Raw genomic sequence first — 18,956 nt, 5'->3', positions numbered from 1 at the left:
AGAGGCAAGGCGGCCAGCTCAGCTGGGATTGGCCAGGAGCCCAGAGAGGCTCCCAAGTACAGGGAAAGAGTAAGTGAGAGAGCCCCAGCTGACCACATTCCCACTATGGACTTCTGCAATCCTAGTGACTCAACCCCTGCAGGCTCTGAGACTAACACGGGGAGCTGCCTGGAAACGCTGTGACAGCATTGCTCGAGAGAAGGAGTTCATGCTGGATCCCACACACACCCCTGTGTCTTAAGTGGCTACAACAAAGTGTCATTTTGAGAGACCAGCCCCCAGCAGAATGCATCCTGTTCTGGGGACCCACGGCCCTACATCTTTACATCCCTGAGCCCCATCGATATCCCCCATCCGTAGCTGCCACCACTACTGGCTGCTGTTACCAGGGCCAAAGCACCAGCCCTCGGCAGCACTGTCACCACCAGCAGCAGTGGGCTGTTGTGCATTTATAAGTGCCCTGAGGACAAGCCACCCTGCCTGCCACCACCACCAGGGCAGTATGCTGAAGTGCATTCTCCCCAGCTGCCTGCCTATGGCTGCTGCCACTGAAAAAGCAGCCCTGCCCTCCTCAGTAGCAGGGCCGCAGTGCAGCCGCTGGTGCCCCAACCCAAGCATTTCACTGGGGGCCTGGGGATCACCCTGTCACTGCCTACCACAGCCAGTGCCTGCAGGCATCACCCGGGGAGCCTGAGGGCAGACTCGTTTGACTTGGCTCCAGCACATCCAGTGCCTGAGCTCACCGTCTGGTGACCTGAGGATTATCCTGCCCTGTGCACCATTGGCACCTGAGCAGCTCTCCCAGGGACCTAAGGACAGGCTTACCCAACCTGCCACTACCACTGCAGCTGGCACCCACTCACATGTGCTACCTGTGGGCCTGAGGACTGACCCATCCAGCTCATTGCAGCCACCACAAACACCAGCGTGGACCACTTGGAAACTAGAGCATTGTCAAGCTACTACTAGTGCCATTGCCCACACCACACCTGCCATCCAGGTGCCCGAGGACCCACCCACCTGCCCACCCCACTGCTGACACTAGAGAAAGTCACCTGGATGCCCAAGAATATGCCTGCCTGGACCCGCTAGCACTGGTACCAGCATAGCCTACCCTGAGGCTGAAGGATGGGCATGCTTGGCCCACCACTGCCACCACTGGGACCTGTGGACTGGCCTACCTGTCATCCTTATCTCAGCAAAACTTCACCATAGCTTCTAGTAATAACTACCCTAAGCCACTGAGGAAATTACAGACACAACCGATGCTGTTCACAGCCAAATAAATCATACAGAAACTATACTACTGCATAGATCCAGAATCAAAGCCAAAGTGCAGTACCAAACCAACATCATAGGTACATCTTGAGGAAAAAGTCCTCCCCTAGCAAGAAAATTCAAACAATTGGAGAAGTGACCGTTGTGTCAGATGTGCACATATCAATGTAAGGACACAAGAAACATAAAAAAGTGGGGAACTATGACACCTCAAAAGAAATACAGTAATTTTCTAGCAACACATTCCGAAGAAAAAGTTTATGAAATCCTGGGAAAAGAATTCAAAACAGTTATTTGAAAGGAATTCAGTGAGATGTGAAAGAACACAGATAAATAATACATATAAATCAGAAAAGCAATTCAGGATATGAATAAGAAACTTACCAAAGAGATAGATATTGTAAAAAGAATCAAACAGAAATTCTAGAACTGAACAATTTATTGAATGAAATTTTAAAATATGTTTGAAAGCTTTAACAGTAGACTAGATCAAACAGAAGAAAGAATTTCAAAATCTGGAGACAGGTCTTTTGAGATAACCCAGTAAGACAAAAATAAAGGAAAAAGGATAAAAAAGAACGAACAAGGCCTTTGTGACATATAAGACACCAAAAGTGTCCAAATATTTGAATTTTTGGCGTCCCAGAAGGTGAAGAAAAAACAAATAAAAAAAGGAATAGAAAACCTATTTAGCCAACTATTAGCTGAAAACTTCCCAAGTTTAGAAAGATATTTAGACATACAGATGAAAGACATTTACTGATCCCCAAATAGAAAGTGTAAAACCTATGGGTAAAGCAAACACATAAATAGAAGACTCAAATGTTACCACTACAGAAAACCAACAAACCACAATGCTAAACATTAACAGAGAAAAAAAAAAAAAGATATAGAAAACAAGCAGAAATCAATTAATAAAGTGACAGCAATAAGCCTTCACAAATCAATGGTAACCATGAATGTAAACTGATTAAACTTTTCACTTAAAAGTTATAGACTGACTGAAGGGATAAAATACATAACCCAACTATATGTTGCCTACAAGAAACTAATCTCATCTATAAAGACACATATAGACTGTAAATGATGGAAAAAAATATTCCATGCAAATGGAAACCAAAAATGGGCAAGAGTAGCTATACTTATATCAGATAAAATAAGCTTTAAGTAAAAAACAGCAAAAAATGAAAGTTATTATATAATAATAAAGGGATCAATTCAGCAAGAGGGGTAACAATTTTAAACATATGTGCACCTACCACCAGAACACTCAGATATGTAAAGCAAATATTAGTTCTAAAGGGAGAGATAGAGTCCAATACAATAATAGTTGAGGGCTTCAACACCCAGTCTCAGCACTAGACAAATTGTATAGACAGAAAATCAACAGAGAAACACTGAATTTAAACTGCATTTAGACCAAAGGGACCTTGGGTATTTATAGAATATTTCAACCAACAGTTGCAGAATACACATTCTTCTCATCAGCACATGGAACATTCTCCAGGATAGTTTATATATTAGACCTCAAAACAAGTCTTGACAAATTTTTGAAAAATTGAAATCATGTCAAGTATTTTCTTAGACCACAATGAAATCAAACTAGCAATCAGTAATGATGAACTAGAAATCAATAACAATGGAAACTATTCAAACATATGGAAATTAAACAACATGCTCCTGAATGACCACTGAGTCATGGAAGAAGTTAAGGAGGAAATTTAAAAATATCCTGAAACAAATCAAAGTCAAACGCAACATACCAAAAGCTATGGGATACAGCAAAAGCACTGTTGAAAGGAAAGTTTATAGTGATAAACACCTGTGTCAAAAAAGTAGAAAGATTTCAAATAAACAATCTAATGATGCATCCCGAGGAACTAGAAAGTCAAGAAAAAGCCAAACCCCAAACTAGTAGAAGGAAAGAAATAATGAAGGACAGAGCAGAACTAAATGAAATGAGACAAAAAATACAAAGGATCATCAGAACATTGTTTTAAAAGATCAACAAAATCAATAAACCACTAGCTAGAGTAACCAAGAAAAAAAAAAGAAAAGAAAAACCCCCAAATAAATAAAACCAGAAATGAAAATGGAGACATTACAACTGATACCACCAAAATGCAAAAGATCATCAGAAACTATTATGAATGATTATACACTTACAAACTGGAAAACCTAGAGGAAATAGAAAAATTCCTGGACACATACAGGCTACAAAAATTGAATCAGAAATATAAAACCTGAACATACCGGTAATAAGATTAGATTGAAACAGTAATAAAAAGTCTCCCAACAAAGAAAAGTTCCACACCTGAGGCTTTACTGCCACATTCTGCAAAATCTACAAAGAAGAACTAACACCAATTCTCAAACTGTTCCAAAAAAATCAAAGAGGAGAGAATTCTCCTTAACTCATTCTATGAAGCCAGCATTACCTTTATTCCAAAACCAGACAAAGATGGAACAAAAAAGAAAACTATAGACCTGATGAACACAGACACAAAAATCCCCAACAAAATACTAGCAAACCAAATTTAACTGCATATCAAAAAGATAATATACCATGATCAAGTGGGATTTATCCCAGGGATGAAAGGATGGTTCAACATATGCAAATAAATAAACATGATACATCAAATCAACAGAATGAAGGACAAAAACCATATGATCATCTCAATAGATGCAGAAGCATTGGATAAAATTCAACAACTGTTTATATTAAAAATTCCCAGGAAACTAAGCATAGAAGGAACATACGCAAGGCCATGTATGACAAAACCACAGCTAACATCATACTGAATGGACAAAAGCTGGAAGCATTCCTCCTGAGAACAGGACAAGGATACCCACTCTCACCACTCCTATTCAACATGCTACTGAAAATCGTAGCCAGATCATCAGGCAAGAGAAAGAAATAAAAGACATCCAAATAGGAGAAGAAGCCAAATTATCCCTTTTTACAGATGACATGAATATATATAAACACACACACACACACACACACACACCCCCCCAAAGATTCCACCAAAAATCTCCTAGATCTGATAATAAATTCAGCAAAGTTGCAGGATACAAAATCAACTTACAAACATCACTAGTGTTTCTATTCACCAATAATAAACTAACAGAAAGAAATCAAGAAGGTAATCCATTTACAATAGCTACAAAAATAAATAAACAAAATACCTAGAGATAAATTTAACCAAGGAGGTGAAACACCTCTACAAAGAAAACTACATAACACTGATTTAAAAAAGTAAAGAGGACACAAACAAATAAAAGTCACCCGTGCTCATGGATTGAAAAAATTAATATTGTTAAAATGACATTATTACCCAAAGCAATCTACAAATTGAATGGAATCCCTATCAAAATACCAATGTCATTTTTCACAGAAATAGAAAATATAATTATAAAACATGTACAGAACTGAAAAACAGCCTGAATAGCCATAGCAATACTGAGCAAAAAGAACCAAGCTGGAGACATCACACTACCTGACTTCAAAATAAACTACAAAGCTTTAGTAACCAGAACAAGATGGTATTGATATAAACACAGATGCATAGACCAGTGGAACAGAATAGAGAATGCAGAAATAAATCTATATGTTTACAACCAACTGATTTTTGACATAGGTGCCAATAACACACATTGGGGGGAAAACACACTCCTCATCTAATTGTGCTGGGAAAACTGTTCAGAAGGGTGAAACTAGACTTTTGCTTCTCACCATATATAAAAACGAATCCAGTATGAATTGAACACTTAAATGTAAGACCTGAAACTAAAAACTAGAAGACAACAGAAGGGGAATGCTTCAGGAGATTGGCCTAGGAAAAGATTTTATGGCTAAGACCTTAAAACCAAAGGTAAAAAAAAAAAAAAAAAAATAGGCAAATTGGACTATATCAAACTGAAAAGCTTCTACACAGCAAAGGAAACAATCAACAGAATGAAGAGACAGCCTTGAAAATGAGAGAAAATATTTGCAAACGATTCATCCGACAATGGACTAGTATTCAGAGCATGCAAGAAACTCAAACAAGTCAACAGCAGAAAAACCCTAATAATCCAATTTTAAAATGGGCAAAAAATCCAAATGAACATTCCTCAAAAAAAGACAAACAAATGGCCAAGACATATACAAAAATGCTCAACATCACTAAGTATTGGGGAAAGGCAAATCAAAACCACAGTAAAAATTTCATCTTACTCCAGTAAAAAATACCATTATCAAAATGTCAAAAAATAAATGCCAGTGAACATGTGGGAATGTAAATTATTATAGCCAGTATGGAAAACAGTATGGAAGTGTCTCAAAATTTTAAAAATAGAATTACCGTATGATATGGCGGTTTTACTACTGGGTGTTTATCCAAAAAAAAAAAGGAAATCAGTATATCAAAAAGATATATGTACCCCATGTTTATTGCAGCACTACTCACAACGGCTATAAATCAGCATAATTATTCTTCAATGTATGAATGCATTTAAAAAGGTAGCATGTATACATGGAATAAAATGGAATACTATTCAGCCTTGAAAAAAATGAAATCATGTCATTTGCAGCAACATGAAGGGACTAGGAGGTCATTATGTTAAGTGAAATAAGCCAGACACAGAAAAATTAATAGTGCATGTTCTCCCTCATATGTGGGAGCTTAACAAATGTTGGTTTTATGGAGGTAAAGAGTAGAATTATAGATATCAGAGACTGGGAAGGATGTGCAGGTAGTTGGGCAGGAATTAAGGGGTTGGTTAATGGGTCCATACAATTACATAGGAGGAATGCATTGTAATATTCAATAGCAGAGTAGGGTGACTATAGTTAATAACAATGTATTGTATATTCTCAAAGGAGCTAGAAGAGAGGAGTTGAAATGCTCTCAACTCATAGAAATGATAAATGTCTGAGGTGCTAGATACTACAAATACCCTAGCTTGGTCATTACACATTCTATGCATGCAGCAAAATATCACAAGTACCTGATAAGTAGGTACACATATTATGTATCAAGTTTTAAAAAGAAAATAAATAAACTGTGTATGAAAAAATTTAATGACATTGTATTTCCCCAGTGATACATACTTTTGAATGAAAAATAGAGTGAGGGCAGAAACTAAGTCAGATTATTGGAGGCTGTGATTTAAGTTTTGTGAGGGTTGCTGTATTTCCAATTTCTCTTACTCCTAGGGCTCAGCTCTGAAGAGGGCTGAACTGACAGGTGTTTACTGGGTACTAAAATGAATTAATTTCTGCTTAGATTTTTAGCCTTTTAACAGATGCTGTCTGCATGGTTTCTGGGCCTTTCTCCTGGGATTTGGAACTGAAAGAGTAGCAAATGGCTTTAAGGGAAATTTATTAGATGAAACATAAAAACTCTGATCAACTTTAATCTTGAAAGAGGTTTTGATTTTGCAATGTTATATATTTTAAACCTGTTTTTAAATAATTTTTAGCTTTTTTAAAAAAATTAAGAAATCACATTATGAATCCTTGTGAAAAAAGTTATGTTTTTCTAAGTTAAAGTTTTTGTTTCCATTTTTTCTTTGAACATTTTAATTTTTATGTATTAACTTTTACTGATATGATATAGTAATTATTAAAAGTAGTTAAACAGATCATATTTTGTACAGTGAATTGCATGCCTTCTCTTCTCCAAATTAAAATATGGTTTTGGATATACGTTCATGATTCAAAATTTGTTTCAGTATTTAAAGCACAGTAATCCTTTCAAGTCTATTTTTCTTGGTAAATGAATTAAAGGAAAAATACTACAAATATCTAATTATTCCTCAATTCAATACAAACTGATTTTTTAAACCTGTAAAATGTATATGGGAAAAATTCAATATAAACACTGAAAAAGCTCTTCCAGTGTAGAAAGGGCTAATAGTTAAACAGAAAAACCTAGACAGAGTGGGCAAGATAAACCAGTTGATGAAAATAAGCTTGTTCTAGCAAATTAGTGAAACAAGTGAACGAAGAATAGGGACTGCAGTACAGCTTTTTAATTAATATAAAAAAATTTAAAACAGATGGAATGTTTAATTTGTCTCTAAATATGAGATGAAAGATTTTACCCTCTTTAGGTGAAATTGAATCTTGTATGTAACATAGATGGTTTGTGGGTGTGTATTTTCCCTATAAGTTGGGATTATTTGTTTCATGAACAGAAGTTCTCTGAAAAGGAAGTAGGAGGAAAGCAACTTTATTCCAGTGAACAGTTTGCAAACTGGGGAGACACAGCTTTTGTTGTAATGCAGTGCTGTTCTAGAGCATAAAGAAAGGATTTGGGCTTTATAGCAAAAGTTCCCTCCCAGGTTTCCTATCAGGTCTATTTATGCAAATGAAGGATTGAAACTTGCTTAGTTCTCATTGGTCAGCACAGCTGAGCTATGATTGATCAACATAGCTGAGCCCTAGTTGGTTGATACAGCTGAGCCCAGATTGGCACAGGCAGGAGAGCTCTGATTGATTGGCCTCCAAGCCCCAAACCAGAATTCTCTGTCAGATATTTCTTTCAAACAACAGTTGGCGGGAGGGTTCCCAGTCACACTCTATTTTATCACCAAACATAGGAACTGGTTTGGCTTCACCGTAGAAAGGGAAGTCTGTGATGCGTCCACAACATCTTTCTGAAAACAGAGTACCTGACCACTTCCTCTCACAGCTGTTGCTGCCTGTTTCTGTTTTTACTTTGAGCACCTCAGTTGGCCATGTAGAGTCCATTTTGTCTATCAGCTGGGGGCACACTTCAACGATTTATATTTTAATTTCTTTTTATTTTAAAGATTTCATCAGTTACAAGGGTGCAAACATTCCAGGGATGGTAATTCAGTATTTCTTTCAGCCGATGGTTTTTAAAAAGGGCCAGTCTGTTTAGCTGTTTGCTGTCGTTGTAGTCTTACCAGGGAGGGGAGCACTCGCAAGAGAGCTGGAAGCTTCCTCTAGCAGCCAACATAGCTTTCCTGGTCTTAACCCATCAGCTTTGCTTGTGCCTCCAAGAATTCTCTTCTGCTTTCCAGGTTTCTGCTGCTTAATCTTAAAAGAGAATGCTCTGTGCATTTCTCAAGCACAGAAATGAGATTTATCCTTAAACAAAAATGTCGATAGTTCCCACGTAGCTGAACCTGAAATGACAGGGGTAATGATCCTTTATCTTTACCTCTCAGTCATGAAAGAGAGAAACTCATCTTCTAGTAAATTAGCTCTTCCCTCCATTTATTGTGAGAAATTATGTATTTAGTTGCTTACGCAGTCTCTTATTATAAGACAGTGCTAAAGGAAAAATGTGACTTAAAAAATCACACAGCAATGCTATTGTTGTAGATCATGAAACAGTTTGAACCTATTTACGTCTAGTTTTTTGCCTTTCAGCACCTAGGTATTCAAACTTAGGAACCCCTTGTTGTACACAGATTACTAAATTTTCATATTATAACCCTTTCCTCTTTCATGTAAAATATCCTAAAAGAATCTTCCATCAGAAACCACTTTAACAACACCTAAGGATTTGGGTGGTTTAATAGATAAATAGTACTGTTCCACAGGGAGTGAAGTTCACGTCCAGCCTCAAGTCTAAATTAAATGAGCTTGATCGTATCTCTTCAGTCTCTTGTGAGCAGCAGTCCAGAATACTGAACTGTATGAATAATTCCACAGTTTGGCGTGATTGATAGTCTCGGCTCAGGAGAGTCCCCAAACTGAACTAACAACCACACTAAACTGTATCGCATCTTTAAAGGAGATAGCCCTATTTAGTGAGGGCTCAGTTACATGAAAAGGCCATGGTAAGTAGCATGCATCATCCTTAGTCTGGGACGAGGTAGAGAATGGCTTCCAGCTCTGCTCCTGGGCTCATGATTGAATCAGGTTGTACAGCTCAAATGGCACCAAATGATTTATTTTCTTCTCTTGGGCTACCTCTAGCTTCGATGTTTTTGCATGTGATATGGTATTATATCTACTGATAAATATGTGAATTTTTCTTGCTAAATAATTTGTCTCTAGCAATGATAAGAAATATCTGTATTTCAAATATATATTTTTAAAATCCCCATGGCTGTAGTCTGTGTGCATTCTTTGGCATACAAAAATTCATTGCATTTATCTACCTACTATTTAGCTATTTTTAAAGTATTTTGAGCGGTGAAACCTGGGAATTCAGGGGAGTGTATTGCTTTAATTTAAAGAATCACAAGTGTCATAACTGCATTAAAATTTTACTCTCCTTATAACCTATATTTAATCAATCATGTTCATTGACTTTTAGGCTCTGTAGTAACAGTAGTTAAGGAGGAGTTCAAACAGAAATATATAAAAGGTATAGCTTTAGCAATCTGTATTATTTAATATTTTAAAGTTTTTAATTAAGCTTTAACTGAGCAACAGCTACTTGCAATGTTCAAGCTTATGAATTCGGTTATTTAAATGACATAGAAAACTTCTTTTAATGTATGTAGACCAGTCTCTGGAAGAAAACTTAGAAGATAATACTGTTATCTAATGATTATTAAATAAAATAAACCTTTTCTTCTGAAAGGCAACATGAACAAAGCAATACATTTTATCTAGTAAAAGTAGAAAATGTAAGATTAATTGCTTCCAAAAATGTTAGGGTTCATATGACTTTGAGATTATTCTCTGACTGTCAAGCTAACATATCAGATAGCAGAGATTTTTCCTTGGAACTGTCTAGAACTGCCATAGTACTTGACTGACAGAGCTTGCTGTCCTCCCGCTCTCTCTCCCAATCCCCCCCACACTTTCTCCCAGCCCCCTTTTCTCTCTCTTATTGTTCCACTAGCAAATGTTAAGCATCCATGATTACACAGGAAAGAACAGTGGCATATTCTGTCCTTAAATGTAAATTCACTTTTTCTCTAACTCTGTAGACGTTAGAGTGTACATTTAGGCTGTGGTTTGATTTTGCAAAAAAGCAGGCAGAAAAGCAGAAATGAAAAATACTGTATGAACTTATCAATACTGCCTTTTAAAAATCTATTAACTATCAAGAGGGAATATTAATGTAGAATACCAATTTTTATTTTATTATATATATTTTTTGAGACAGGGTCTTGCTGTGTCATCCAGGCTGGGATGCAGTGGCACAATCTCGGCTCACTGCAAGCTCCACCTCCTGGGTTCATGACATTCTCCTGCCTCAGCCTCCCGAGTAGCTGGGACTACAGGCGCCCACCACCACGCCCTGCTAATTTTTTGTATTTTTTTTTAGTAGAGATGGGGTTTCATCGTGTGAGCCAGGATGGTCTCGATCTCCTGACCTCGTGATCTGCCCACCTCGGCCTCCCAAAGTGCTGGGATTACAGGCGTGAGCCATCGCGCCTGACCTATTTTTATAAAATTCTATTATATAACTGAATACCTATAACCTCAATATTTTCCACATGGTTTTTATTTGCTAATTGAGTAGTAAATAAAACAATGTAAAATAATTGTTTTGCCTGTGGATAGGCTTATTTAAAAGTAATATCATCTTTACAAAGTGTGTGTTCTTATTGTATGTTAGAGTATCATATAACACTTTAGAGACTGATTTAATATTTCAGTTTGTATGTGTTGCTACTAAACAGCTCAAAGCAATTGTCTAGTTTAATGTATTTCCAATTAATTTTTTAGCTGCTTTAGAAAACAGAATGATGGTTTGGTTATTTAGCTGTCAAAATAATGAAGCAGGTGTTTTGAGATCCCTGACCCTAGTGGTCAACATGAAAAACATGAGTAATATATATAAATTTGTCTTTAGCTTCCCTTACTTAGACTTACAGACTAGAAAAACAGTTACAAAATATCGTGAGTTCCTTTTTTTTTTTTAATAACCTAAAGTTTCTCAATTTAGAATTGGTTGCTCACAATATTTAAACAGTATTTCTATAATTGCACAACCCTTTAGCCTAAAACATTATTATCATTGTATCAGTATTTCTGGTGTCCAGAGCTGCAATTACACTTCCCACTAATTAATTTGGAGTGATTTTTTTTCCTCCACCTTATTAGCATTCATTCATTAACTGAATAAGTTTTGAGGTTTACTGTGTACTAGACATGTGCTGGTTGAAGAAACTGTACTGATGAATGAAAATCTCATGTCAAGTAGCTTTTGGTGAGTATAGGGAGACAAAAGAGTAAGGAAATAAATGCAGTGTTAGAGCAAGTGTATTTTTTTCTCTCTTCATTCTGTACATTGGTTCATATAGTACTTTTTAGAGATCATTGTTGATTATTCCTGTCGTAACTGGTTTTACCTTTTTATAAATTAAGTATTAGCCTGATATTAGTAGCCGAGAATACTAACAAAATGAGCTTAGGATGGTAATTAATCCATCGTGACAAACCAGCTGCAGACCAACAGCATCTGCTACTGCTGGGTAACTAGACGTATATCAGATATTATATAGACAACCATTACTCCGTGTTCCATGTTAACGTACCTGGGTTTGAAAAAGTTATTTTGACATTATCTGTAGTTGCTCACACTTACAAGAAGGGAAGCTGCAGGCAAGTGAGATCAAGAGAGAAAGAAAAGGAACAAGAAAAAGCAAAAGGGGAGAGTGGGCTGACCGAGTGAAGTGGGTGGGGTTCATAAGCAGGAGAGAGGGGAAGCATTTCAAATTCCCCTCATGGTTTCGAAATTGGTTTTTGTTGTTGTTTGGTTTTGTTTTTTTGAGATGGAGTCTCTCTCTGTTGCCCAGGCTGAAGTGCAGTGGTGTGGTCTTGGTTCACTGCAACCTCCGCCTTCCGGGTTCAAAGCAATTATCCTGCCTCAGCCTCCTGAGTAGCTGAGATTATAGGTGCCTGTCACCACACCCGGCTAATTTTTTGTATTTTTGGTAGAGATGGGGTTTCACCACGTTGGCCAGGCTGGTTTTGAACTCCTGACCTCGTTATCTGCCCATCTCGGCCTCCCAAAGTGCTGGGATTACAGGCGTGAGCCACCGTGCCTGGCCCAAAATCTGTTTTAATGTTCCTTTTATGTTTTTGGGGGAGACATAGAAATAGCATATGATTTATTGGTGATACTGATCCTGCCTCAATGTTTTGATATTCTCTTTGTTTGGCAGAAAGGAGGTTGAAGGCCCTTCTGATCCTAGTCGGCGGCAGCTGGGGGTTTACAGTCTTGGTGTCCAAGGGCCAGGTCTGGCACTGGAAATGGATGTGTGGGGCCCAGCCTGAATCACACCTCAGGTCCTTTCCTTCTACTGCTTCCATTTCCTTTTTGGACTTCTTTCTCTCGGGCTGGCAACAGGCTTGTATGTGTACACATGCCTGGGTGGAGAGCTGGGCTCCACTGGGAGGTGGGAGGAGCCTGGGGACATGGCGGTGGGGGCAGAGGAGCCTTTGGACATGGTAGGAGGCACAGGAGCCTGAAGGCTTTTCTCCTGCTGTTTTCTCTTTGCTTCTCAGGGCAAGCACATAGCCTGTTGCTTGCACCGAGTCACTATCCAAAGCAACCGTGTCTCACATTAAGATGGAAGATCAAGTGGAAGGCGATGCCAGTTAAATAGTCAGGAATATTTACTTGGTGCAAAACTGAGGCTCAAAGAGAATAAGAGCATTCGGTTTTAGAGAAAGGCAGAAACCCCAGAGACCAGCCACAGACTTGCATCATGATGCATCAAGATCCCCAAAAGGTGGAGATTATTTTCTTTTGTCAGCAGGTTTTGCTGTTAGTCTACGGTGACAGTTTCCTTTTAAGTAGCTTAAGTTGCCAAATTACCCTTAATCAGCTTCACCACGGTCAGCAGCTTTGCTCCGCTTTACCAGGATGTTCATATAATGTTGGTCAGGTCAATGTTATTGTATTTGTTTCCCAGGGCTGCTGTGACACAGCACCAAAGAAAGGGAGGCTCAAAACAGCAGAAATTGATTGTCTCAAAGCTCTGGAGGCCAGAAGGCCGAGATTAGAGTGTTGGCAGGACCGTGCTCCCGCTGAACCCTGCGGGGCAGAATCCCTCCTCTCCTCTTCCAGCTTCTGGTGGTCTCAGTCAGTCCTTGGCTCGAGGCAGCATCGCTCCTGCAGCCGCATGGCCTTCTCCCTGTGTCTCCTCGCACAGCCCTCCTCTGGGTGTGTCTCTGTGTTCCAGCCTCCTCTGTTTGGAAGGACATCAGTCATACTAGGTTAGGACCTGTCTAATGACCTCCAGTCCACTTGACTACGTCTGCAAATAAACTTACATCACGAGGCCCTGGGGGTTAAGAGTTCAACTTAGCTTTTTCTGAAGGGGAGGGACACAGTGTAACCTGAATCAGTTTTCTGGGGTGTTCAAGTTGGAGTGTGTTTCTTTGTATCATTCATGACGTTTACTGCATTTTTAATGTGGGTAGTGGGTAAATCTCACCTGATCTTTTTAGAAACACAAATACTTACCTTTTTGTCAGTAACAGGTTAAAAAAAACAAGCAAACATAAGAACTAGTGATTTAGAGGTAGGCAGTAGAGTGAGACAGACTTGAGCTCCAGCCTCGTGTCTGCGACTCACTAGAAAATGAATTTGGGCTTAGCCTTCCTGGTCTCAGCGTCCTCACCTGGAAAATGGATGCGTGGGGCCCAGCTCATGCTTCAACACTTTCACAGTTTCAACACTTTTGAAGTGCTTATGCCTTCAACACTTTAAAACGATTTTCGGCTCCTCGATAAGGAAAGCACGCCTGAGCCTGTCCTGAACACATTTAGCGCTCATGGAACCACCATAGGCCCTGCTGTCATGTTTTTTTGTTTTGGACAATCTCAAAATGAAATGAGAGTCATGAGCCTCATCTCATAAAGCTGAAGGGGTTAAACTACTGTATCCAAATGAAATACTTAGTGTAGCGTCTTGCACACAGTCAGCACTCTCTTCCCGATATGATTATGAAAGTCTCTGCTTCTAACAAAAGTTTAATTAGTTTTAGTACCATGTAAAAATGTGCTCCCGAATACACTCTGTATTTCCTCTTTCTTTGCTTGTGGATATAGGGCATTTACCATGCTGCTTATGGAGGCATGGATGAGAAAACCTGAGCTCTTGCCCTGTTCGCTGTTGCGTAGGTGGCAGTAGGCTCACGTGGACATAGGCTGCAACTGGGAGGTGGGAAGGACCTGACGCTGTACTGAACACACGGAGTGGAAAGAGGGCCTGGATGTCAGTTCCCAGAAGCAAGAGGAGGGTTCAGAAAGCAAGAGTGGAAAATGGCAAAAAGATCTCAATAGTTAGGGAAGCAAGAGATCAGGAATCCAAGGGGTCAGTATCAGGCACCCAGCAGTGCCTGTGGCCAGGCGCGGGTGAGCTGATCTCACTGTGTTCGGAGGCCCCAGGCTCAGAGGTGCACGCAAGAAATAATTGGGGGACATCAAAGCAGTTTGGTTTTAGTTATAATTAGAGTATGGGTAGGGCAGTAGTCAGACATTCTCAAAAAGGCTCATCAATGACACTGGTAGAGTTGCGTTGTTCATTTCCAGGCGTGACCCGGCCTGAGCCATGACATTTGAAGAAGGATTAGGCGGCAGCCTCTGTGATTGGATTTCAGAAATGTTAGGAAACTGCAGATAAAGACACTAATTCTTTGTACCTGGTAACTAATATCCTCAAATTTGAAAATATATTGAATAATTTCGGTTGGTTGATAGTCTAAAAGTACTCTTGTGGAAAGAGAAACCCTTTAAGCTATGATGAATCATTTATTCTCTGTGTGGGTTTGGATGAGGAAGAGGAATTTGGGCTATGGAGTGGGAGCTTGAGGGCATGAGGCATCTGACTTTGAAGCATTCCCAATGTAGGCCAAGGCCCAAACGTCCCCAGCTTTGTCTCCCCATCACTGGCTACCATGGCCATGAGATTAGGGACGGAGCTCTGCTCCTTCCTAGGACCACAAAAATGATGTTAGGAATGTTGGTAAAATCTTAGGCAGCACATACAAGCCATTCTAAATATTTCGTGTGGCTGAAATACGATGCATGTACAGTAACAAAACAAAACAAAACAAAACAAAACAAAGCTTTCGCTCAGAGTTTGAGAAGGTTCAGTAACTTCTCGCCCTGTCTTCTCAATTTTCAATGACAAATGTTACTTCATGTAAAAGTCATGTGGCCAGGCCCGGTGGCTCACACCTGTAACCCCAGCACTTTGGGAGGCCGGGGTGGGCAGATCACCTGAGGTCAGGAGTTCGAGACCAGCCTGGCCAACATGGTGAAACCCCATCTCTACTAAAAATACAAAAAATTAGCCAGGAGTGATGGTGTACGCCTGTAATCCCAGCTACATTGGAGGCTGAGGCAGGAGAATCGCTTGAACCCAAGAGGTGGAGGCTACAGTGAGCCAAGATCGTACCACTGCACTATAGCCTGGGCAACAGAGTGAGACTCCGTCTCAAAAAAAAAAAAAAAAAAAGGAAGACAGAAAGAAAGAAAAAGAAAAAAATACTTATTGGGTTATTGGTTGTAAAGAAAAATGGCTCCAACTCTTTCCAGTAGTTGAATCTGTTATCATGTGTGGTTTTTTTTTTTTTAAGTCTTTTAATTTTTATTACTCAAAAAAGCATCATTTTTTTTATGTAGCTTTCTGACTCTGTGCTTATGCCTTCAACACTTTCACAATGATTTTCTGCTCCTCGATAAGGAAGGCATGCTTGATCCTGTCCTGAACACATTTAGCCCTCATGAAACCACCATAGGCCCTGCTGCATGCTTTTCTTGTTTTGGAGAATCTCATAAGAACTTTAAGTCTCACAGCACGGACCCCTCAAAGTCTGCCTGGGCACTTGCCACATGCAGATTATTGGTGTTTTCCGGACCTCTTGGCATAAAGGTAGTCAATTCTATTACAAGGCGTTTGGGACAGACTAGTTTTGCTAGAGCTGTTTTGTAGGAAGCCTAAGACAGTATGTCAAATTCTGGACCATTCTGAGTGCCTGTAGACAACGTCCCTGGAAGAGCCCGTGTGTTTCTTGGGTCAAAGGAACATTTTGTTTGTTTTATTTTTATTTAACTGTTTACTTTTTATTATCCCACATCCATATAAAAAAGGATCATTTGGAAAGGTTTTCCTTTTAGAATTAAGAATCTCAGAGCTCGAATGTAACCTTAGTTAGGAAATCTAACTTGAATTTTAAAACTCCATGAAGGACTTATATCTAGCCCCAACCCCAGTACACAGAGACACAAATAGAAATAAGCTGGACATAGACTCCCAGCCCTTTGCTGGAGAAACAGGCCAGGTATATTACTTTGGGTGCGAAGCAAGGCGAGATGAAATTTAGTCGGAATTTCTATTGATGACACTTGAATTTCTTGTTTAAAGGTATTAACATTTTTTTCGCTAATGATATAAAACATACTTATGCTTTAGTGAGAAGGGAAAGCTATTGAAATCCTGAGAATAATGAGATGTTTGACTACATGCATCACCTAGCCATCCTTTAGAAGTTTAAGCAAAAGAAAATAAATTACTGAAAACAAAGAGCCATTAATTAGGCCAGTGTGGCTTATGAAATGTTTGGAGCTTTGGAGGTAGTGCTTTGCAAATCTAGCTGGCAAAAGGTTTTGAAAACTATGCCAGCCTTCAGATTAACTCTAGTTTATGAAAAAGAATGAATTTCAAATATTCATATTCTATATTAATATTTAAATATTCATTTAAAAACCCATTTTTAAAATAGCTCAGATAAGGTTTTTTTACAACCTCTCTCATTTGTATGACAGACTATTGCACACAATGGCTTATATACAGTTCTTGAAAAGGAAACTGAGATTCCTAAGCATACCAGATATATTTTTATGCCTTTAGATTCTAAATCAATCATATTTGGTAGGTCCTCTTAATGACCTGAGCTATGGCGGCCATTTTCATGGTAGCGTCTGTTCCATTTATCCACGTGTAAAAGTATGTTTTGCTTTTAACATTAATTTATTCATTTGACAAATATTTATCAAGTATCTGTAATATGTTGGACATTGACTTCACACTAGGGAAAAAGCAGCAATCAAAACACTTGGGATCCTTTGTATATGGAGCTTAGATTCAGGTATTTGGAGGCAGACAATAAACAAAATGGGTACACATATGCGTGTGTGTGTGTGTATGTGTGTATATATAATTTTATAATATATATTATATATATGTTTTATATATATAAAACATATATATAATTTTATATATATATAAAACATATATTATATATATATAGTGAGAGAGAGAGGAAATCTTGCTCTGTAACCCAGGCTGGAATGTAGTGGTGCAATCATGGCTCCCTGATACCTAGAACTCCTGTCTCAAGCAATCCTCCTGCCTCGGCCTCCCAAGTAGCTGAGACTACAGGTGTGTGCCACCAGGCCTGGCAAACTTTTTTTGTTTGTTTGTTTGTTTTAGTGGAGATGGGGTTCTCATTATGTTGACAAGGCTAGTATTGAACTCCTACCCTCAAGCAATCCTCCTGCCTTAGCCTGCCAAAGCTCTGGGATTACAGGCATTAGCCACCATGCCTGGCCAACACATGAATATTATAGCTAGTGTATTGGAAGGCAGTAATTGTTAAAAGATGGATCTGGGAAGGGGGATAAGGAGTAGGGCTGGGGATGGGAACTTGTATAACTAGAGGGGTCAGGGTGAGCTTGCTGAGAAGGCAACATTTAAGTAAGGACCTGAAAGAGATGAAGGTCCACCAGACGCACTCTGTGGAGGAGACCCGCCGTGCATGGAGGAGTGGGAAGGTCCGCCAGACGCACTCTGTGGAGGAGACCCGCTGTGCATGGAGGGGTGGGTCTGGTATGTTCTGCAAAGAGCAAGGAGGTCAGTGTCTCCAGCAGGGAGTCACTGCTGGGGCAATGGCCAGCATCGTCATGGGGCCAGAAGCTTTAGGCTATACAGACCATGATAAGGACTTTGGAGTTTACTCTGAGTGATAAGGAGAGGCAGTCTAGGGTTTGCGCATTGGAATAACATGATCTGACTTATATTTTTGAAGGATCCCTTGGGCTTCTAAGTTGAGAAGAAATTGGAGAGGAGCAAGTGTAGGAAAAAGGAGGCCATTTGGGACATAAGTGCATTCATCCAGGAGAGAGATGGTGCTGGCTTGGACCAGGGTGCAAATGGTACAGATGGTGAAATGTGGTTGGGTCTTGGACATATGAATGTTCCAGCAATATGACAGAGAAAAGAACTCTGTATATATGCACTCAGTCATAACAAAGGTCTAATACCCAGAATCTGTAAGGAACTTAAACAATTGAATGAGCATAAAACAAATAACCTCATTAAAAAGTGGGCAAAGGACATGAACAGAAACTTCTCAAATGAAGACATACAAGCAGCCAACAAACATATGAAAAATGCTCATCATCACTAATCATCAGAGAAATGCAAATCAAACCACAATGAGGTACCACCTCATACCTGTCAGAATGGGTATTACTAAAAAGTCAAACAACAACGCATGTTGGTGAAGCTGTGGAGAAAAAAGAAAGCTTATACACTGCTGGTGGGAATGTAAATTAGTTCATTCACTGTGCAAAGCAGTTTGGAGATTTCTCAAAGAACTTAAACCAGAGCTACCATTTGACCCAGCAATCCCATTACTGGGTATATACCAAAGGAAAATAAGTGATTATAACAAAAAGACACATGTACTTATCTGTTTATTGCTGCACTATTGACAATACCAAAGACACAAATCAA

The 18,956-nt window shown here is 39.2% G+C and overlaps 1 protein-coding gene and 1 pseudogene across 2 annotated transcripts in view; one reads left to right on the top strand and one right to left on the bottom strand.

Annotated features, from left to right (window-relative positions):
• Nucleotides 1-18,956, top strand: part of PACRG (parkin coregulated) — a 583,729-nt gene that overhangs the window by 216,032 nt on the left and 348,741 nt on the right. The window lies entirely within an intron of this gene.
• Nucleotides 15,834-16,447, bottom strand: LOC119625034 (large ribosomal subunit protein eL34-like; annotated as a pseudogene).

This window comes from Chlorocebus sabaeus, chromosome 13, assembly GCF_047675955.1.
Source record: "Chlorocebus sabaeus isolate Y175 chromosome 13, mChlSab1.0.hap1, whole genome shotgun sequence".
NCBI lineage: Eukaryota > Metazoa > Chordata > Mammalia > Primates > Cercopithecidae > Chlorocebus > Chlorocebus sabaeus.
Note: the sequence above shows the minus strand (reverse complement) of the source record. Positions and strands in the feature narration are given on the sequence as shown.